We start from the raw sequence: 12992 nt of genomic DNA on the forward strand, positions 1-12992 counted from the left end.
CCCACTCCAGTATTCTTGCCTGAAGAATTCTATGAACAGAGGAATCTGGCGCGCTACAGTTCAGAGGGTCGCAAAGAGCGGAACATAATTGAGCAGCTGACATTGTCACTTTTCACCAGGAAGTCTTAAACAAGCAGTGATGAAGTCTCCCCGAAAAACAGAATCAGACCACTGTAATCCAATCACAGTTGTGAAGGTCACGCCATGAAACTTTAACCAAATTCAGTATACTGACTTGGGCAAAAATGATATCTAAATTCCTGTGTGGTGCTCAGAAAATAGAATGTTTCCCTAAGAACCTAGTCTGCATGTAACCTAGAAAAGAGGAAAACAAAAGGGAAAATTTGGCACTATTTACCTTACGCTGTGCACAGAGCATTGAGACACAGAACTGGACAGGCAGAGATGCATCACCTAAGTTTAGAACAAGGATATTCACTTAGATTTTTTGACTCAGAGTAGACGTGAAGATTATCTCTCCTGACATTAAGTCCATGCTCACAAAGTAACTCACAGTTCAATATATGTACTGTCTATACTTTGATTTCAAGTGACAGTGAAGCCACTTAACAACTAGTAATCTAAGTTTTGCGTCACTTCCTCCTACTTTCCCCTAACATCTCCCACTGTACCTCTTCCTTTTCTTGACCCCACTTACTGGGTTCCAGGCACACATGCCTGGAATAATGTTATCTGAAGGCCTTTGCAGATGTACTTAATTTAAGGATCTGGAAATGAGGAGATCATTCTGGATTATCTGATTGTGTCCTAAATCCACAGACAGATGTCCTTATAAGAGACACACAGAGGAGGAAACAGAGATAGCAATATAAAGATGGAGAAAAATTGTAGTGATGTGGCCACAAGACCAGGAAATGGGGATCACCAGAAACTGGAAGAGACGTGGAATGGGTCCTCCCCTAGAAGCCATTCAGAGGTAGCATGGCTCTGCTGATACCTTGATTGTAGATTTCTGACCTCTAGAACTGTGAAAGAATAAATTTCTCTCCATTTCTAAGCCAGATCAGCCACCCTTACAAAAGCTTATGCTCCAAGCTTGAAAAATGAATTGCAAGACAAATGGACAATTATTGAATTAAAAGACTATCAATCAGTTCAGTCAGTCGGCCATGTCCGACTCTTTGCGACCCCATGGACTGCAGTACGCCAGGCTTCCAACTCTCAGAGCTTACTCTAACTCATGTCCATAGAGTTGGTGATGCCATCCAACCGTCTCATCCTTTGTCATCCCCTTCTCCTCCCGCCTTGAATCTTTCCCAGCATCAGGGTCTTTTCAAATGAGTCAGTTCTTCACATCAGATGGCCATAGGATTGGAGTTTCAGCTTCAGCATCAGTCCTTCCAATGGATATTCAGGACTGATTTCCTTTAGAATGGACTGGTTGGATCTCCTTGCAGTCCAAGGGACTCTCAAGAGTCTTCTCTAACACCACTATTCAAAAGCATCAATTCTTTGGTGCTCAGCTTTCTTTATGGTCCAACTCTCACATACATACATGATTACTGGAAAAACCATGGCTTTGACTAGACAGAACTTTGTTGGCAAATTAATGTCTCTGCTTTTTAATATGCTGTCTAGTTTGGCCATAGCTTCTCTTTCAAGGAGCTTTTCTTTCAAGGAGTCTTTTAATTTCATGGCTGCAGTCACCATCTGCAGTGATATTGGAGTCCAAAAAAAATAAAATAAAATCTGTCACTGTTTCCATTGTTTACTTTTTTACAGTATGAAAAGGCAAAAAGTTACTTATAATCAAGTATTTTTAAGAGAAAAAATGCTAAATTATTACTTTTTTGTTTAATATGTATTTGATGCATTTAAAGATGATTGGTAGTAAGGTAGAGCCTTGCTTTTCAAAATACAATCATGTCTGAGGACTCAGAGGCCTAGGCAGGCCTTTCCCAGAATTTCTTAGGAGTGACATATACTGTTTACATTGCCGGAGGAAAAAGAAGAAAAAAATCTAAAATTGATTTTTGACCACAAAAATCAAATTGACCACATTGTCATCTTGTTGCAAAGTAATTTCAGAAACTGGATCAGTTCAGTTCAGTCGCTCAGTCGTGTCCGACTCTTTGCGACCCCATGAATCGCAGCACAACCAGGCCTCCCCGTCCATCACAAATTCCCAGAGTTTACTCAAACTCATGCCCATCGAGTCGGTGATGTCATCCAGCCATCTCATCCTCTGTCGTCCCCTTCTCCTCCTGCCTCAATCTTTCCCAGCATCAGGGTCTTTTCAAATGAATCAGTTCTTCCCAGCAGGTGGTCAACATATTGGAGTTTCAGCTTCAGCATCAGTCCTTCCAATGGATATTCAGGACTGATTTCCTTTAGAATGGACTGGTTGGATCTCCTTGCAGTCCAAGGGACTCTCAAGAGTCTTCTCCAACACCACAGTTCAAAAGCATCAATTCTTCAGCGCTCAGCTTTCCTCACAGTCCAACTCTCACATCCATATATGACCACTGGAAAAACCATAGCCTTGACCAGACAGACCTGTGCTGGCAAAGTAATGTCTCTGCTTTTTAATATGCTATCTAGGTTGGTCATAACTTTCCTTCCAAGGAGTAAGCATCTTTTAATTTCATGGCTGCAGTCACCATCTGCAGTGATTTTGGAGCCCAGAAAAATAGTCTGACACTGTTTCCACTATCTCCCCATCTATTTCCCATGAGGTGATGGGACCAGATGCCATGATCTTAGTTTTCTGAATGTTGAGTTTTAAGCCAACTTTTTCACTCTGCTCTTTCACTTTCACAAGAGGCTCTTTAGTTCCTCTTCACTTTCTGCCATAAGGGTGGTGTCATCTGCATATCTGAGGTTATTGATATTTCTCCTGGCAATCTTAATTCCAGCTTGTGCTTCCTCCAGCCCAGTTGTTTCTCATGATGTACTCTGCATATAAGTTAAATAAGCAGGGTGACAATATACAGCCTTGACATACTCCTTTTCCTATCTGGAACCAGTCTGAGGTTCCATGTTCAGTTCTAACTGTTGCTTCCTGAACTGCATATAGGTTTCTCAAGAGGCAGGTGAGGTGGTCTGGTATTCCCATCTCTTGAAGAATTTTCCACAGTTGATTGGGATCCACACAGTCAAAGGCTTTGGCATAGTCAATAAAGCAGAAATAGATGTTTTTCTGGAACTCTCTTGCTTTTTCGATGATCCAGCAGATGTTGGCAATTTGATCTCTGGTTCCTCTGCCTTTTCTAAAACCAGCTTGAACATCTGGAAGTCCTTAGTTCACGTACTGCTGAAGCCTGGCTTGAAGAATTTTGAGCATTACTTTACTATTGTGTGAGGTGAGCACAATTGTGCGGTAGTTTGAACATTCTTTGGCATTGCCTTTCTTAGGGATTGGAATGAAAACTGACCTTTTCCAGTCCTGTGGCCACTGCTGAGTTTTCCAAATTTGCTGGCATAATGAGTGCAGCACTTTCACAGCATCAACTTTCAGGATTTGAAATAGCTCAACTGGAATTCCATCACCTCCACTAGCTTTGTTGGCAGTGATGCTTTCTAAGGCCCACTTGACTTCACATTCCAGGATGTCTGGCTCTAGGTGAGTGATCACACCATGATGATTATCTGGGTCGTGAAGATCTATTTTGTACAGTTCTTCGGTGTATTCTCACCACCTCATCTTAATATCTTCTGCTTCTGTTAGGTCCATACCATTTCTGTCCTTTATTGTGCCCATCTTTGCATGGAATGTTCCCTTGGTAACTCTAATTTTCTTGAAGAGATCTCTAGTCTTTCCCATTCTGTTGTTTTCCTCTATTTCTTTGCACTGATCACTGAGGAAGGCTTTCTTATCTCTCCTGGCTATTCTTTGGAACTCTGCATTCAAATGGAAATGTATTTCCTTTTCTCCTTTGCTTTTTGCTTCTCTTCATTTCACGGCTATTTGTGAGGCCTCCTCAGACAGCCATTTTGCCTTTTTGCATTTCTTTTCCATGGGGATGGTCTTGATCCCTGTCTCCTGTACAATGTTGCGAACCTCCGTCCATAGTTCATCAGGCTCTCTGTCTATCAGATCTAGTCCCTTAAATCTATTTCTCACTTCCACTGTATATTCATAAGGGATTTGATTTAGGTCATACCTGAATGGTCTAGTGGTTATCCCTACTCTCTTCAGTTTAAGTCTGAATTTGGCAATAAGGAGTTCATGATCTGAGCCACAGTCAGCTCCCAGTCTTGTTTTTACTGACTGTATAGAGCTTCTCCACCTTTGGCTGCAAAGATTATAATCAATCTGATTTCAGTGTTGGCCATCTGGTGATGTCCATGTATAGAGTCTTCTCTTGTGTTGTTGGAAGAGGGTGTTTGCTAGGACCAGTGCGTTCTCTTGGCAAAACTCTATTAGCCTTCGCCCTGCTTCATTCCATACTCCAAGGCCAAATTAGGGGATAGGAAATGCCTCAATTTTCTACTTTAAATGTTCCCAAGTTGTTCCAACTCTTCTCAAAAGGATACATAATTTTATAATTTAGAAAACAAGAATTTTTATTTATTTATTTAATTTTTTTGAAAACAAGAATTTTTAAAGTAAAATAATCATGGACCATTGTACAACACTATGTTTAGGGGAGTCAAAATTATTACAACTTTTTGGAGAGTAAGTTGACACTACCAAAATACATACTCACACAGAAACCTTTTGACAAAACATAACCTCCTATAGCACATAGAGATATACAAGAACACCCAGTCCAGTGTTTTTAGAAAAACTAGTAGTCAAAGTATTAGCCAGGATTATTTTGTAAAGTGCACATGTAAGAGGAAATTTTCATCTTCTAGTATGCATTTCTATATTATGCAGCTTGTAATGCTATATTCAAATTATAGGGTTCAAGTTTGCTTGTAAATTGCTTCATTCACTAACAGTTAGTTGGTACTTACAGTGCGTTGGGTTTGCTCTTTTGAATCTTCCCTTGCTAATGTAAAACTAGGGTGAAAAAATAATTTTAATAAGGAGAGAAAATAAGGAGATGACTAACTAAATGTTTTCTGGGTACCAAGAAAATCACATGGTGCAGAAAGACTGGGTAGAAGATAAAATAGAGGATGCTATTTCAAGAGTTCTTTGATCCTAAGCCCAAGGAATGCCTGCCACAACAGTCACTTTAAGAGAAACTAATAGCTAAAGTAATGCCTTTAACTGTCAACCACTACGCTCCAAGATCCAGATATTTCAGGCTGAAAGTCAATAGAATTACCTCACCACACATCCACTCTCCAGAGTGCAAAGTACTAATCACTATATGATTATACTAACCACTATATGATCACAGCCTACCTTCCATATAGTTGTTTTAGTGAATATAAACACTTCCCTTTGCTTTCTGTATTCCAAAACTATTAAATGAGTAACAGTCCCTAGCTTAAATAAAACAAATCCAGAACTTCTTCAAATTTATTCTAGCATGTAATTTAAATCATAAATAGGCAACTGTATAGTCACTCTTGGGGGGTTTATGCATACAGCTGTGGTGACATTGATTACTTAATGTCTAGGAAGAGTTAGAGAAAAGAATGTTAAGTGATCAGGAAATGTGCTGTTGCAGAAAAGGGGACCACTTCCAGAGCCCAAGAGTGGGCTTTTTTTTGACACTCAAATGAATTGTCTGAGGAGACATGTGCTAACAAAGCCAGAGACTTTTCTGGGAAGGGGTGGCGAGCAGCAGAGTGAGGGAACCCAGGAGAAGTTCTATGTCACACGGCTCACTGTCTCAGGTTTATGGTGATGCCATGAGTTTCCTGGTTATCTCTTGCCAGTCGTTCTGACTCAGGGTCTTTCCTGGTGGCACATGCATCTCTCAGCCAGGATGCATTCCAGTGAGGATTCTGAGAGGTTGGTAAGACGCATGGACTGGTGTCTCCTCTCTCCTTTTGACCTTTCCTGACTCCTTCCGGTTGGTGGTAGCTTGTTAGTTCCATGTTCCTTACCAGGACCTCCAGTTGTAAGATAACTCCTGCAAGTAGTTGCTATCAGTCCTGGCCAGGGTGGGTGGTTTCGGTCAGTGGTTGCCCTAACACCAGCAGCCCAACGCAAGTCACAAATCTAAACTTAAGCCAGCCTGCACCTCCAGGAAATGCCCCACTGTCAACATACACCCATTACAATCCCCTAGCTCAGCTTCACCTAGCTCACCTTACCCTGGAAAATAGGACCTGCTAAGCTTATAAGGAAATGACTGACCTCCTAGACTATCTTGTCCTGTTTCCTGTTTCCTCTTAGAAGCTCTATAAACCTGCTGTTGCTCAGATTCCCTCTGGAAGAGTGCTCTATTGTCTGTCTGTAAGGTAGTGTACTCCTCGATTCATGGATGGTTTTGCCATGAATAAGGGACATCAAGTTCATGACTAAACTATTATTTTTGTCATTTGACAGTATGGACTCCCACTGTGCAGAAGATTCAAAGGGAGGTTCCATGTCTTGCCCCAGGTAAGTGCCATGGAGTCCAGAAATCTAGCACTATCTATGACTGTGGCATTCAGTCCAGATACCACCTGTCTGAGGCTACCAGGCTGGGACCCAGAGGGCGCCGTGTGAATGTGAGAGCCCTAGGAAGCTCTGGACTGGTTTCCATTGCTAAACTGATTTCAAATGCTCTGAATTCATACCTATGCCCCAAAGGTTTTAAAGTATTGTTTCATAAAACCTCTTATTATCAAGATTTTCAAACATCTCAAAGTAGAGAGAATAGGGTAATGAAGTTCATATATCCATCATTTAGTAAGGCACTGCTTTTTTAAAATTAAAAAGCTTGTTGAGTCATGAGGTCCATGAATAAAGGTAGCAGGAGAAAAATGCACAATTGGCTTGTAGTCCTAGCTCTGCTATGAAAAAGCTAGTATTGAATAATTCATGGTGCCTTGTTCACTGAGACATAAAACCTGGAACCTGAAAGGTATGTGCGGGGACTTTCCAGGCGCTGTGTCCTATACTTCGATTCTAAAGTTCCGCTGTCTACATCCATTAAGCCACCATTATCTGTTGCCTTAGCTAAAATCCTTTCGCCCATTCCTGCTCTTCTACATTCCATTCTTCATCTGGAGGCCTCAGAAATTCAACTTTTAAAAATGCAAATCAGATCATCTGATCACGTCATTCCTGTGGCTAAAATCCCCTCCCAGCTTTCTCATTTCTTTAGGGCAATGTTTGAGCTGCTTAACAAGTTCAATAAGGAGCTGCCTGACCTGGGCTGCTATCTCTCCTGCCACCAACTCCTCCACACTGGCCACTTCCAGTCTCAGACTATTTCCATGTGCTGTTTCAACTATCTGGATGGTTCTTCTCGGCCTCAGTACCTACCCCGACTCCAACACAGACCCAGTCTGCTTGGGCAACTTGTTCTCGTTTCAGGAAGCCCCTTAAATGTCACATCTCCCAGGAAGCCTTCACCTGAACTGCATCAAGTCCTATGAAGCCTCTGTGCGCTCTATTACCACCTGTTACTTGGATGTTGTGGCTCTAAAAACTATTTTAATTGATTAGTTACTTGTATATTAATTTAAAAAACTGATTTCCCTCACCAGACTGTAAATTCCATGTCAGTTTTACTACTTTGGTCACCTTCATAAATCCAGAATCTCGCACAGCACCTGGTACAGAATAGGCCTTCAAATAAATATCTGTGGCCAAATAACTAGTCCCTGCTAGGCTTTAGGTCCGGGTTTCATGGCTCAGATGATAAAGAATCTGCCTGTAATGCCGGAGACCCAGGTTCAATCCCTGGGTCGCTAAGCTTTAGGGATAAAAGAAGCTCATAGTTTAGTGGCAAGGGAGAATTTCATGGAAAAATGACAATGGATTTCTAGAAGTGTTAAGATGGATGAAGAGGTGCGTGGCAGCAAACCAGGTCTGTTTAAGGAGCATCTAACCCAGTCTGGTGGAGAAGGCAATGGCACCCCACTCCAGTTCTCTTGCCTGGAAAATCCCATGGACGGAGGAGCCTGGTAGGCTGCAATCCATGGGGTTGCTAAGAGTCAGACACGACTGAGCGACTTCACTTTCACTTTTCACTTTCATGCATTGGAGAAGGAAATGGCAACCCACTCCAGTGTTCTTGCCTGGAGAATCCCAGGGACGGGGGAACCTGATGGGCTGTCTATGGGGTCGCACAGGGTCGGACAAGACTGAAGCGACTTATCAGCTGCAGCGGCAGCAACCCAGTCTGGGTCAAGATAGGCTTACTGAAGGGGACAGTGACATCGTAGGGGAAATCGATTCCACAAGCCTCCTATAGAGTCCTATAAGTGGGGAGGGATGAGTAGGGGAGGGAACTTTCTCAGTGACCTCTTAGAATATTCAGATGGTGACCTTTCCAGTTGATTCCCTTAGACTAATTTAGCCTGTAGGCAAGTGTCATCTCTCTTTTCCCACTCATAGAATGGATGATGAGCAGAGCAACTATGGGTCAGTTCTAAATGGGGTTGGGTTGGTAATGGGTAGGAACTGGGTAAGCCATTTTTTAAAAATAGGGTAGTGGGAATTATAATTAAGATTAGCTTCTTAATTTAAGGTCCAGAATGAAGGCATAACGTTTTTTCTTTTTGAGAATAATCACTGATAATTTGTCAACAAGTATAGGTCATCTTGAAATGGAAGTCCAAATAAAATGCGTGATTCACACCAAGAGAGAAGTTTTAGTATAATCATTGGCTGTCATTTTATGTAGTGTCTAATTTAGTTCTGTTTTATTAGTTCCTATAAATATGCATTTACAACTAACCAGAAACAAATTTGTAGAAAGTGTCAAATATTTCAGTAACATACAATCTGAAAACTAAAATGTTATGTATTACTGATACTCAAGAATAAGTAGTATCAATAGTCATATCATTTGAGGCTTTCTCCCAACCTCGATATAATATAACCTTTTAATATTATATATAAAATAATACATATACAATATACATTTACAGTATGTATATTAAAGGAAAATTTCAGGATAGAAGGAAATAATTTTAGTTATAATACACATATACAATTTTCCTTTAATATTTTAAACTTATTATATTCAAATGTCTGGTTCTTTTTTTTTTTTTCCTTTATTTTTATTAGTTGGAGGCTAATTACTTCACAACATTGCAGTGGGTTTTGTCATACATTGACATGAATCAGCCCAAATGTCTGGTTCTTATTAATAACTTCTCAGTATTCCATTTATTAAAATTCTATAACATTCCCCCCAAAATTAAAATTTGCATGCTGAGCTGAAATTGTCTCCATCATGTTGTAGAAATGAAATGTACTTATTTATCACTTTTATTCAGTTGCATCTCGTAGGAAGTTTCCAGCAAATTTGCTCAGATATACAACCCACCAAATACATTAAAAAATGAAATTGAATTTCTTGGAGAAACTCTCCTCAAAGTAGAGTTCTCGTAGAAAACCTTCCTTGCTGTGTGCAGGCTTTCTCTAGTTGCAGGGAGTGGGGCTACTCTTCCTTGCAGTACACAGGCTTCTCGTTGTCGTGGCTTCTCTTGTTGCAGAGCATAGCGGCTACGTGTGCAGGCTTCAGTAATTGTGGTACACAGCGTCAGCAGTTGTGGCACGTGGGTTTAGTTGCTCCACAGCATGTGGGAATCTTCCCTGACCAGGCATTGAACCCTTGTCCCCTACATTTGTAGGTAGGACTATTATCCACTGAGCCACCAGGAAAAGCCTGAGATGAGGGTTTGCTAGAATAAACTAAAGGACATTTGTTTGCATGTGCAGTTGGTTTCAGAATGGCCTTCAAGATTCCTCTGGGACCTGGTTTGATCTGGAGAGGAAATTTTTCCCCCTTTAACCACTATAAATAAAAACTTATTTTTTAAAAAAATCACATTTTCTTTTCAGATTGACATATTTTGCAGAAATGTCTTAAGTGTTTAGGAGTTTCTTTAAGCTTTTAGGAGTCTGGATTCTTATGTCTTTGCAAGGAGACAAAAATAGGGCTTTAAAGCAGGAGCAGGAGAATGACTAGGTCTGTTTGCAAAAGATCTTTGTGGCTGACACAGGGAGTTGATTTGGGGAAGAGTAGTGGCCTGAGTGAGGTTTCATAGATAATGCACAAGAAGGTCAAATCACTCCTTGACTCAAAAGCCTTCATCTCAGAGTAAAACCAAAGGCCCTTCAGTGCTCAGTCCATTTCCCCATCTTCTTCCCTCCAGCATCTCCCGCCCTGTCCTTGAGGTCTTTACTAGGGCAGGAGTTTTACTGTTTTGTTCATTGCTATGGGGCCAGTGGGCTTCCCAGGGTGCCAAGTGGTAAAGAATCCTCCTGTAATGCAGGAGACACAGGTTCGGTTCGATCCCTGGGTTGGGAAGATACCCTGGAGAAGGAAATGACAACCCACTCCAGTATTTTTGCCTGGGAAAACCCATGGACAGAGGAACCTGGCAAGCTACAGTCCACAGGGTCACAAAGAGTTCAATATGGCTTAGTGAGTAAACAACAATAACAGGGCCAAAAGCTTAGCGGAGCTGCAAATAGCCATGCTGATCATACTGGTAATTGAGTAAATGGTTTTTTGGTTTTAATATAAATTGAAAAATTCTTAGCCTGGTCTCCAAGGCCTCTCTGGGGCAGTCACGGCCTCATCTTATCATCTTTGCCCGGGGATCTTGCTGTGACCTCACTGAACTTGCTTTGATTTTCTCAGTCTTAGAATTCCCTGTAATCTCGGCCTAGAAGAGTCTTAATGTCCTCTTTTCTTGGCCAACTGTTTTTCAAATTTCAAGTCTCAGCTGTTATGTGATTTCCCAAGAAGTGTTCCTTGCCACCTTTAGAGACACTAACAAACAACAAGCATCCAGTTTTTTGCCTTTTTATTGTTTATCAGAAATAATTTCTGTTTTATTTACAATGCAAGCATTTAAATTGCTTGAGACTTTACGTTTTTAGAATAGTTTAAGATTTACAGAAAAATTGAATTGATAGTACTGAGTTCCCATATACTTTCATCCCAACAATTTTCCCTGTTATATCTTATATTAAAAGGGCACATTTATTATAGCTAATGAGCCAAGACGCATTTGTTACCTTCAGTACATTAATATTAACTAAATCATGTAGTTTATTCAGATGTCCTTAGTTTTTACCTCACGTCCTTTTTCTGTTTCAGAATCTCATTCAGGATGCCATATTACATTTACACATTGTCATGTTTCCTAAGGTGATGACAATTTCTCAGAAGTTCTTTATTTTTGATGTTTTCAAGTGTCCTGGTCCCAACATATTGCATTGTTTTTGTTTGCTTGTTTGTTTTACTTTTTGGCCACACTGCTCAGCATGTGGGATCTTAGTTCCCCAACCGGGCATTGAACCCACACACCCTGCACTGGAACCCCAGTCTTAACTGCTGGCCCAGCAGAGAAGTCCCTATTTTTTTTTTAATTTTTCATTTATCTTTATTAGTTGGAGGCTAATTACTTTACAATATTGTAGTGGTATGTAGTGTCATACATTGACATGAATCAGCCATGGATTTACATGTATCCCCCATCCCGATCCCCCCTCCCACCTCCCTCTCTACCCCATCCCTCTGCGTCTTCCCAGTGCACCAGGCCCGAGCGCTTGTCTCATGCATCCAGCCTGGGCTGGTGATCTGTTTCACCCTAGATAATATACATGTTTCGATGCTGTTCTCTCGAAACATCCCACCCTCACCTTCTCCCACAGAGTCCAAAAGTCTGTTCTGTACCATCTGTGTCTCTTTTTCTGTTTTGCATATAGGGTTATTGTTACCATCTTTCTAAATTCCATATATATGTGTTAGTATACTGTAATGATCTTTATCTTTCTGGCTTAAGAAGTCCCTATTTTTAAGTATAATTTCTTAACAGTAATTTAATCCTCTTTGTGAAATTAGTATTACTCTTTCCCAGTACACCGTAATCAAGTTTATGCCCATGTCTGACTTATAGCTGTGTCCCAGCGGCTAATACATTGCAGACACTCAGTCAAAATTGCTGAATGAATGCAGGATTTGTCTGTGAAACCGAAACCATTCACCTCAGATTGGGAACTGAACTCACGTGCTGGGACTTGAACCAGGCCCAAACCCATAGACTTCCCACTGAGATCAGACACTTGGCTCAGGACCTAAGGAAGCTCAGGTTATTGATGTCTTATCTCCGAAAGAATTCTGTGAGAGCCTAAGTGGAAGGTAAGAAGTGGATTTATTTAGAGAGGAACACACGCTACAGACAGTGTGGGCCATCACAGGGGGTGAGTGTGGCCTCAGAATGTGGCATGGTTAGCTTTTATGAGCTGGGTAATTTCATAGGGGACTTTCCTGGTGCCTCTGTGGTAAAGAATCCACCTGCCAATGCAGGAGACTCTGGTTCAGTTCCTGGGTTGGGGAGACCCCCTAGAGGAAGAAGTGGCAACCCACTCCAGTGTTCTTGCCTGCGAAGTTCCATGGACAGAGGAACCTGGTGGGCTATAGACCATGAGGTCGCAAAAATTGAACACAGCTTAGTGATTAAACAACAAGAACAAATTTCATAGGCTAATGAGTGGGAGGATTATTCCAACTATTTTGGGGAAGGGTTGGAGATTTATAGAAACTGGGCTTTTTTATAAAAACTTTTGGGTCTTTGATGGTTGGCCTGGGAACTGTCACGGTGCCTCTGGATGTCATTTAGCTTGCTGATGTGCTATAATGAGTATATACTGAGGATAAAACCAGTCAATCCTAAAGGAAATCAACCCTGAATATTCATTGGAAGGAATGATGCCAAAGCTCCAATCTTCTGGCCACCAGATGCAAAGAGCCAACACAATGGAAAAGACCCTGATACTGGGAAAGGTTGAAGGCAAAAGGAGAAGGGGGTGACAGAGAATGAGATGATTAGGTGGTATCACCAACTCATTTCAGTTCAGTTCAGTTCAGTCGCTCAGTTGTGTTCAACTCTTTGCGACCCCAGGGACTGCAGCCCGTCAGGCTTCCCTGTCCATCACCAACTCCTGGAGC

Source organism: Dama dama, chromosome 6 (assembly GCF_033118175.1).
Source record: "Dama dama isolate Ldn47 chromosome 6, ASM3311817v1, whole genome shotgun sequence".
In the NCBI taxonomy this organism is placed as follows: Eukaryota; Metazoa; Chordata; class Mammalia; order Artiodactyla; family Cervidae; genus Dama; species Dama dama.